The sequence below is a fragment of the Bison bison genome, unplaced genomic scaffold, assembly GCF_000754665.1.
Source record: "Bison bison bison isolate TAMUID 2011002044 unplaced genomic scaffold, Bison_UMD1.0 scf7180017860729, whole genome shotgun sequence".
Classification (NCBI taxonomy): Eukaryota; Metazoa; Chordata; class Mammalia; order Artiodactyla; family Bovidae; genus Bison; species Bison bison.
The window spans coordinates 167118-176274 of record NW_011491301.1 but is presented as its reverse complement, the minus strand read 5'-3'; the positions used below and the strand labels follow the sequence as shown (position 1 = coordinate 176274).

The window sequence follows — 9157 nt, the reverse complement described above, 5'->3', positions numbered from 1 at the left end:
TATCTTTATAATGGCTTCCCAGGTGGCTCAGTAGTAAAGAATCCACCTGCCAATGCAGGAGACTCAGGTTCGATCCCTGGGTAAAGAAGATCTCTTGGAGAAGGAAATGGAAACCCACTCCAGTATTCTTGCCTGGAGAATCCCATGAACAGAGGAGCCTGGCAGGCTATAATCTTATGAGGTCATAAAAGGGTCAGACATAGCCTAGTTAATAATTACTCACATGTTTTCAACAAACGAACAATCTGAGATTCAGAAAGGATAAGTGATTTGCCCAACATTCATCTTGGAAACTAGGGTATTTTGATCAACCAATTAAACTTCTCCAGACCTTAATTATTTGTCGCTGTGTGGTTTTTTGTGTTTTTCATCTGCAGAACGAAGAGTCAGAATAGGTGACCTCTAAGGTATGCAACGGCACCCCACTTGCAGGCAGTTGGAGAATCTGGCAATATGATACACTGAGAATCCCAGGGACGGGGGAGCCTGGTGGGCTGCCGTCTATGGGGTCGCACAGAGTCGGACGCGACTGAAGTGACTTAGCAGCAGTAGCAAGGTATTTTTTAACTCTGTCTTTGTTTTGTTTGGCAGGTTCTCTCAGCCCTGCAAGGTGAGTTGTCTCTCTGCCATCTGAGTTCTAGCAAATCAGTTCTGCTGCCCCATCCACTGGGAAAATAAGAAAGAAAGGAAAATAAAGCACATGATGTAAGGGAGGTTTCTCCAAACTATGACTTCTGGTAGCATAACATCTGGGCTTCCCTGGTGGCTCAGATAGTAAGGAATCTGTCTGCAATGCAGGAGACCCTAGTTCGATCCCTGGATCAGGAAGATCCCCTGGAGAAAGGAATGGCACCTCACTCCAGTATTCTTGCCTGGAGAATCCCATGGACAGAGGAGCCTGATGCGCTACTATCCGTGGGGTCACAGAGTTACACACAACCGAGCGACTGACCGACACACACATACAGCACAGCACCTAGGACAGAGTCAGTATTGAGCGCCGGCTACAGTATCAGCTGGTGTTTGACTTCGGTCAACTTGCTTAGTCTTAATTTTCCACTTAGTTCAACACTGACTCTGTCCCAAATAATCAAAATCAGACACAGACCAGAAAACAAAAATTCATTTACTCTGCCTTTCTAGTTCCCTCCTCCTTGCTTTGCTTTCCAAGGGAATCTATAAACCACATGTGGACATCTTTGTTCTCAAAGCCGAACTTTAAAGAAAATTACAGAAAGGAATATACAATTTGGCAAATTTTACTGATCAAGTAGAATTTTTGAAGTATCTTTGAAATTCACTTGAAAGGTTATATAAATGTGAGATTACAAATGCAAGGATGAGGGGGAACGAGTTCAGCTCTAGACTTTAAGAGGACTGTAGAGCATTCTGATCTGCTTTCCACTCATAAGCAGCTTTAGCAGAAAATGGCAATTCACCAAAGAACAATGATGAAGTGTTGGCTTTTTTTATATGTATAAAAGTAGGAGTAAACTATTTGAAATAATGGAGAAAAGGAAGGCTACCCACTCCAGTATTCTGCCGTGAAGAATTCCATGGACTGTATAGCCCATGGGGTCACAAACAGTTGGACATGACTGAGCGACTTTCACTTAAATACTAGGTTTTTAAATCTGTTTTGTTGTGTGTTTTGTTATGTTTATGGAAGAACTTAGATGCCACACGGAAGTAAATTATCATGCAAATCCCACAAACTCCCATGGAAGAGAAAAATTGTATTTTCTTGAAACTGAGAATAATTCACAGTCTCAAAGATTGCAGATTAATCTTTGATTTGCTGAAAGCTTCTTCCGTAATAACGGAAGAACTTTATGTCCTACAGCTTTGGGTTCAGACTTGCAGTTGAGTTTTGTTTGCCAGAGTTCAAGATTGGGTCAGGGTAGAATCAAAGCCCAGTTCCTGCTCAGTAACCTTAGCTTTCTCCCATGAACTCCGTGCCATCTGCCTGTCCCTTCCACCAGTTTTTCTTTCCCATGAAAGCAATCTGCCTAAATAGCTACAAACTAATTACTTTATACTGTAGAAATACTGCTGAATGGTACAAATAATTCAAGAAGTATATTAAGTCTCTTAAATGGAAACTCATTTTAAGATATCCTAAAAGTTTTAAGATTTGTTCTCAGGTATTTTAATAAACCTTAGAATTCCAGTTCAGAAGCTTAGAATTCCAGCTTCAGAAGCTTTTTTTAGTTGGAAATCTCTTCAAACTTAAAGAAATGCTATGAGATATTAGAAAGGACCCTGATGCTGGGAAACACTGACGGCAGGAGGAGAAGGGGATGACAGAGGACAGGATGGTTGGATGGCATCACTGACATGAGTTTGAGCAAGTTCCAGAAGACGGTGAAGGACAGGGAGGCTTCGTGTGCTACAGTCTACGGGGTCACAAAGAGTTGGACGTGACTGAGAGACTGAACAACGGCAAGATCTTACTGTCACCCTGCCTCTGGCAAAACTAACTCTAAGTGAAGTCAACTCAGAGGAAAGCACAAACTGAGGAAAATTACTAGTGGTATTTTAAAGTCATATTTAAAGTTTATCCCTGGATTTATCAGTTACCTGAGCCAATATATTCTTTTTAATTAAAAAAGGAAATAAGAATAAAAATAGTACAAAGAACACCCTTTAGTAAGCAAGTACTTTTAGTAAGATTTGTATATTATTAACATTTTATACCATAACTTCTTTCTCTGTCCCCGTCTACTTTCTCTGTCCCTGTCTCTCTAAAGAAGATATACAGATGGCGAACAGTACATTGAAAAGGTGCTCAATGCAAAGGCAATGTAAAACACATCCATTAGGAAAGTTGTTAGCAAACACCATGGGATTGATGCTGTAGAGCATATGGAACAAATACGCTGTAGAGCATATGTACATTCCCATTCTTGTTGGTGGGAATGTAAATTGGTGCAGCCAGTATGGAAAACAGTATGGAGATTCCTCAAACAATTAAAAATAGAACTACCATACGACCAAGCATTTTCACTTCTGAACATATATGTGGATAAAATGAAATCAATATCTTGAACAGATATTTGTACCCCGATGTTCACTGCAGCATGATTTACAGTAACCAAGATACACAAACTAAGTGACCAGCAGCAGATGAATAATTAATGAAGACACGGTGTGTGTAGAACATTATTCAGCTACAGAAAGAAGGCAATCTCACCATTTGTAACAACACAGATGAAACTTGAGGCCACTGTACTAAGTGAAATAAGTCAGACAGAGAAAGACAAATACTGAATGATCTCACTTACATGTGGAATCTAAAAACATCAAACTCATAGATACAGAGAGTAGATAGGTGGTTGCCAGGGAGAGGGTAGGGAAAAGTTGGTCAATGGTACAAACTTTCAGCTATAAAATGAATAAGTTCTGGAGAATTTAACATACAGCATTATAATTATAGTTAACCATGCAATAGCAACAACTTTATTGGGTACTTAAAAGTTGCTAAGAGAGTAGATCTTAAAAGTTCTCACCACCTCCCAAAAATGGCAACTAAGTGAGATGATATATATGTTAACTAATTTTATTGTGATAATCATTTATCAAATATTCATGTATATCAAATCATCACCTTGTACACTTTAAACTTACATGTTACATGAAAAAGTTTTTAATTTTACTTCATGAGATTAAGTGAAGATAATTTCATAGATAACATATCTGGATTAACAAATTTTTATTTCTTCATGGGATGAGGAGTTTACACTTCATTTTGGAAATAAAATCAAAGTTCCATAAGACAGTTTTGTATTTGGACTCCTGATTATTAATTTCAATATTTCTTCAAATGAATTCCCTCTGTTCAGTCATTAAGAGTAATGATTCGTCTCCACACATAATTTCTAAATCATTTAAATTAATTCTTTGGAGAAAAAAATCTCCCATAAAAGTGATAAGGGTGCCCCATACATGAAACTATAAAGGACTTTCTAATTAAAGGGTGAAGCACGCACACACGTTTGAAGGCACTTTATATTAGTGTTCTAATTATCTTGGCTACTAATGATGCTGACCCAAATAATCTATAAATATAGTGTAGACAGATAAGCATTATATTTAATTTAAAACATAGTTTAAAGTAATCTATTGAGGAAAAAAAGGAAGTCTAGAGTCTGGATAGGTTAGCATTATCTTCAAGTCATCAAATTATGAAACAACAGAAAGTTAAAGAAAACTTTATTGAGGGCAATTTGTACCTTTCTCTCCAATTCCAGGAAAAAGATCCTTCATCAACTTTGGTTTAGTATCTGAAAAATGGCTTTGGACTTATCTTGTAAATTTCAATGATATGGGCCATCTGCTCCATGTGATAGTATAAAGGTGGTGATTTATTCCAGGGCCTTTATCATATGAATAAAACACAACTCAGATTTGCATCAAAAAGCAAAACCAAAGTTAATTATACAGTGAGATGAATAAAAACACAAATTTTCCAACATCTTAATGAAGTAGAGGTAGGCCTCCACTGATTACGTTTCAAATCAGATTCAAGTCAGGTTAACTAGGGTTTTTATAACTTACATGAAATTAAAACAAAAAAGTACAAAAAAATCTAATGAGATTCTCCAACAGAATAAAGTATCTGTCAATATATGCCACAATCACTAAGTTAAAACTGGATGCAAACAGTCAAATAAAAATCAAGTCATTTTAAAAGTACCAAATAATCTGGGAATAAGCTGAAAACTCTGATAAAAACATTGGGTGCCGCTCTGAAAAGGAAATAGGGAGAGAGAGAAAAGAAAGAAAGAAAAAGAACTTTAATTGAAAGGAGAGATTGCTTTACACTTTTCTGAACATCCAAGGAAACTATGGTTTTGTTTCTTAAACTTGCTGCTGCTGCTGCTAAGTCGCTTCAGTCGTGTCCGACTCTGTGCGACCCCATAAACGGCAGCCCACCAGGCTCCCCCGTCCCTGGGATTCTCAGTGTTTCATATTGCCAGATTCTCCAACTACCTGCAAGTTGAATACAATCAAGTCACAAGAAATACATGTTTGGCAATTTCGCCTAAATTTTGGAAGTCAACAAGCTAAATGAAGTAAATTTAGCACTTTCATCCTGTCTTTTCTCCCTGTTTATCTCTAGCACTACCTCTCTTTCTGTCTCCAGATCAAAGAAACAAGTAACTCCAGGAACACAGAGGTGAACTATTGATTCAGTGCTAACCTCATAAAGGGAGTCTCCAGGTAGTTTATAGATCATCTAATTAAAAAATCACTTTTGGTTGAAGTTCAATTACCTCAGACTTTCAAGATTTAATACGCTTTCTTTAGTATAAGAAGATGACAACTGATATATTAAAAGGTCATCTGTTTTTGAGTTGCAGATAGATACACACCCAAGTTGTATTCATGAAATATTACTTACTTTGGGGAAATGGCAATCTCAGTAGCAAATTAACCAGGGCTCGTGAACAACAATTTTCTCAGCATCTTAGTTTTCTTCAGTTAAAATAATGCCTAATTTCTAAACTTTGTTTGCATTAAATCAGATATATTCACGTACAGATTTAGAAGACGGAATGGTGCTAAAGTCATGCTGCTGCTGCTGCTGCCAAGTTGCTTCAGTCGTGTCCGACTCCGTGCAACCCCATAGACAGCAGCCCACCAGGCTCCACCGTCCATGAGATTCTCCAGGCAAGAACACTGGAGTGGGTTGCCATTGCCTTCTCCAGCTGAACTCATAGGAAACATTTATACATATTTCTTGAATATCAATACCTTGGTCTCATTTGTTACTTTATTAATCTTGTACGAAGCTGGAAAAAGAATACATTCTTTTTAAAAATAGATAAGCAGGTTTTAGAGACAAGTTTAAGACTAGTCTTTAGTTCTTTTAGATTTGAGAACAAAAACTAGCCTAAATAAGAGGCCATGGAATTATTATTATTTGTTGTCGTTGCTTTTTTTCTTAAGGCGGGGGGTGGGGCGGATTATGGCTGAGACCCAAAACTAAAAACCAAAGTCACTAGTGGCCACACAGAGTTCAAATTCTGCCAACAGTTTGCCTAATTTACTGAGAAATGCCTGCTCAGAATGACCCCAACAACAACCACCATTGTACAGTCAATAAAGGTGATGGCATGAACTTGTCACTGGAACTTGTCATTAAAATAAAGTGCTTGTGGAGAAATTCTTCACCTTCTTCCACCACAAAGGCAGAGACTGAGCATCACCTGTGAAAACAGTGATGCAGGCAAGAAGAGGAAACTGGCATCTTATTCTCTGGACACACGTCGCTCAGCCAGTGTATTTTCCAGTCATCTCCATGTTATCCTGTTTGGGAAAAGAGAATCTGAGAGTAGATGGAGATGACAGGACAGTGTGAGAACTCTTTGAGAAAGATAGAGCCATACTAAGTAGCTGGGTTTGAGGATTCTTGCCAACATTCCACTCAAGACATTCCTTTAGATAAAGGATTCTGGCACCAAGATGATAGTGGTGTGTAGGGAGAGGTAAAAATAAGAGCAGCAGAATACGCCGAGGTGGAGGGGAGCATAGAGAAGGTCAGACAGGAGGTCCTCCTCCCTAGGTAGCCTCTGGGGAGTCCATACACACGTCCCAGTGCAAGAACCAGCTTTTAGGTACCTTCTACCCATGTGCCCCAAAGCCCAACCAACACTCACTGAGACATGATGAAGAGCCATAACCAGCCCACAAGAAGACTGCATCCTTCTTGGTTAATTCAGATGTTTTCCATTTTCCTCCTCCCTACACTGCCGTCAAACACACTGAAGGAGCAGAGCTATCACCACAAAGGGGAGAAAGGGAATGTATGAAAGCAAAAATGAAATCCCCTTCCTTCCCCCAGACATATAACCTGACAACAGTCACAGACAGGTCTCACTGCCCTGGAAAGAAGAGGTGTTTCTACAGTGGAATATCACACGTGAATCTTGAAATGTATGTGCAGATGCAAAGGATCAAAAACAGGACAAAAATCAGGACAGTCTTAAAGAGCAAGAATAAAAAAGAACTGTGGTACCCACCTCACACTGTGCACAAAGATTAATTTGAGAGGGATTATAAACATAAATCGGAGAAGGCAATGGCACCCCACTCCAGTACTCTTGCCTAGAAAATCCCGTGGACGGAGGAGCCTGGTGGGCTGCAGTCCATGCTAAGGGTTGGACACGACTAAGCGACTTGACTTTCACTTTTTACCTTCATGCATTGGAGAAGGAAATGGGAACCCACTCCAGTGTTCTTGCCTGGAGAATCCCAGGGACGGGGGAGCCTGGTGGGCTGCTGTCTATGGAGTCGCACGGAGTCAGACATGACTGAAGTGACTTAGCAGCATAAACATAAATGTGAAATGTTAAACAACAAATCTTCTAGAATTAGATTGTCTGTCAAGGTGCCTTGGGGGGGGGGGGTGCAGCAAACTCAAATGCCATCAGATATTTCACATTGGTGAGAGAAACAGTAATACAGACTTCTGTCAGACCCTTCACAAACTACTCAAGGTACTCATGTTCTCAGTGTTACATTGTGCTACATTTTATTCCACCCATACCTTTGCAAAACCAGGTGCTCGGTGGTAGCTACTGGGACTTCCCTGGTGGGCCAGTGGCTAAGACTCTGTGCTCCCAGTGCAGGGGACCTAGGTTCAACCCCTGGTCAGGGAACTGGATCCCACATGCTGCAACTAAAAATTTGCATGCCACAACTAAGACTCAGCATAGCCAAATAAATATTTTTTAAAAGAAAGAACAACAAAAAACATAAGTATTGTGTGAAAATTAACATGGATAGAGTATGAAACTTATGGTGTCCAATAAGTTTCCAAGATTTGAGGAGTTCTGAATGGTAATAGGCATATACCCCACTAGTAAATAATTAGGGTATTGAAGAATAAAATAGAAATACTATTTTTCTTTTAGTTAATTTATATTATTGCTTCAAACATATATTATGATTTAGGACATGGGCTTCCCAGGTGGTGTGGTGGTAAAGAATCCACCTGCCAATGCAAGAGACACAGGAGATGTAGGTTCAATCTCTGGGTCAGGGAAGATCCCCTGGAGGAGGAAATGGGAACCCATTCCAGTATTCTTGCCTGAGGAATCCCATGGACAGAAGAGCCTGGCAGGCTGCAGTCCACAGGATCGTAAAGACTCAGATACCACTGAGCAACTGAGTGTACCACACACACACACACACACACACGATTTGGAACATAAATCCTTATTGTTTGGTTCATGCATGTTAAGTCAGTAAGTCATGTCTGACTCTTTGTGACTCTATGGAGCCTGCCAGGTTCCTCTGTCCATAAGATTTCCCATGTAAGAGTGGGTTATCATTTCCTCCTACAGGGATCTTCCCAACCCAGGGATCAAACCTGTGTCTCCTATGTCTCCTGCACTGGCAGGAGGATTCTTTACCAATGAACCTACGAAGCTCTAAGTTGTTTGAACCTACCTACTTAATAAACAGAATTGTTAGGTGTTTCTTTTGGCCTAGGAGCTCTCTGAAAAAAATTACTAACATATTAAAGGTTCCATAAACCAAGACAGTTTGGGAAAATCTGTTATAGAAGAAAACATAGGGGAAAATATTCATGACCTTGTGTTAGTCACTCAGTTGTGTCCAACTCTTAGCAATCCCATGAACTGTAGCCCGCCAGGCTTCTCTGTCCATGGAATTCTTCAGGAAAGATTATTCAACATGGCACAGATCATAGAAGTTATTTATAGACAAATATTCCATACTTAGATCCCTCATTATTTGATATTCTTCGAAACACAGGTCAATAAGTACAGTATAGCATGGTACCCAAAGTATGGGTTCTTGGGTTCTAACTTCCTACTTATTATCTGTGTAACCCTGATGAGCTACCTAGCTTCCCTTTAAAATCAATATGTCATCTGTCACACCGGATTGTTGAAAAAAATTAAAGGGGATAATGTGTGTCTGACAGTCAGCATTAAATAAACAATATATTTTATCATTATTTTTGTTTCTCTTCCACAAATCCCTGATAAACTTTGTATCCATTTATGAAGTGTAGCAGTATCACAATTTTGTTTATTCTGAATGAGATAGTTTTAACATAAGAAACCAGATGGAAGTTGGGAAGAAAAAACGGAAGTAGCATTGAATGGATGAGGATGAACAAGAA

General features: G+C 39.3%; 1 long non-coding RNA gene across 1 annotated transcript; it reads left to right on the top strand.

The window, feature by feature from the left end:
* The first annotated feature begins 230 nt into the window (after window positions 1-230).
* LOC104982831 lies at window positions 231-5608 on the top strand. Its single transcript, XR_824561.1, has 4 exons — window positions 231-407; window positions 592-610; window positions 5123-5179; window positions 5529-5608. It is a non-coding gene; the product is annotated as an uncharacterized LOC104982831 (long non-coding RNA).
* Window positions 5609-9157: the final 3549 nt, after the last annotated feature.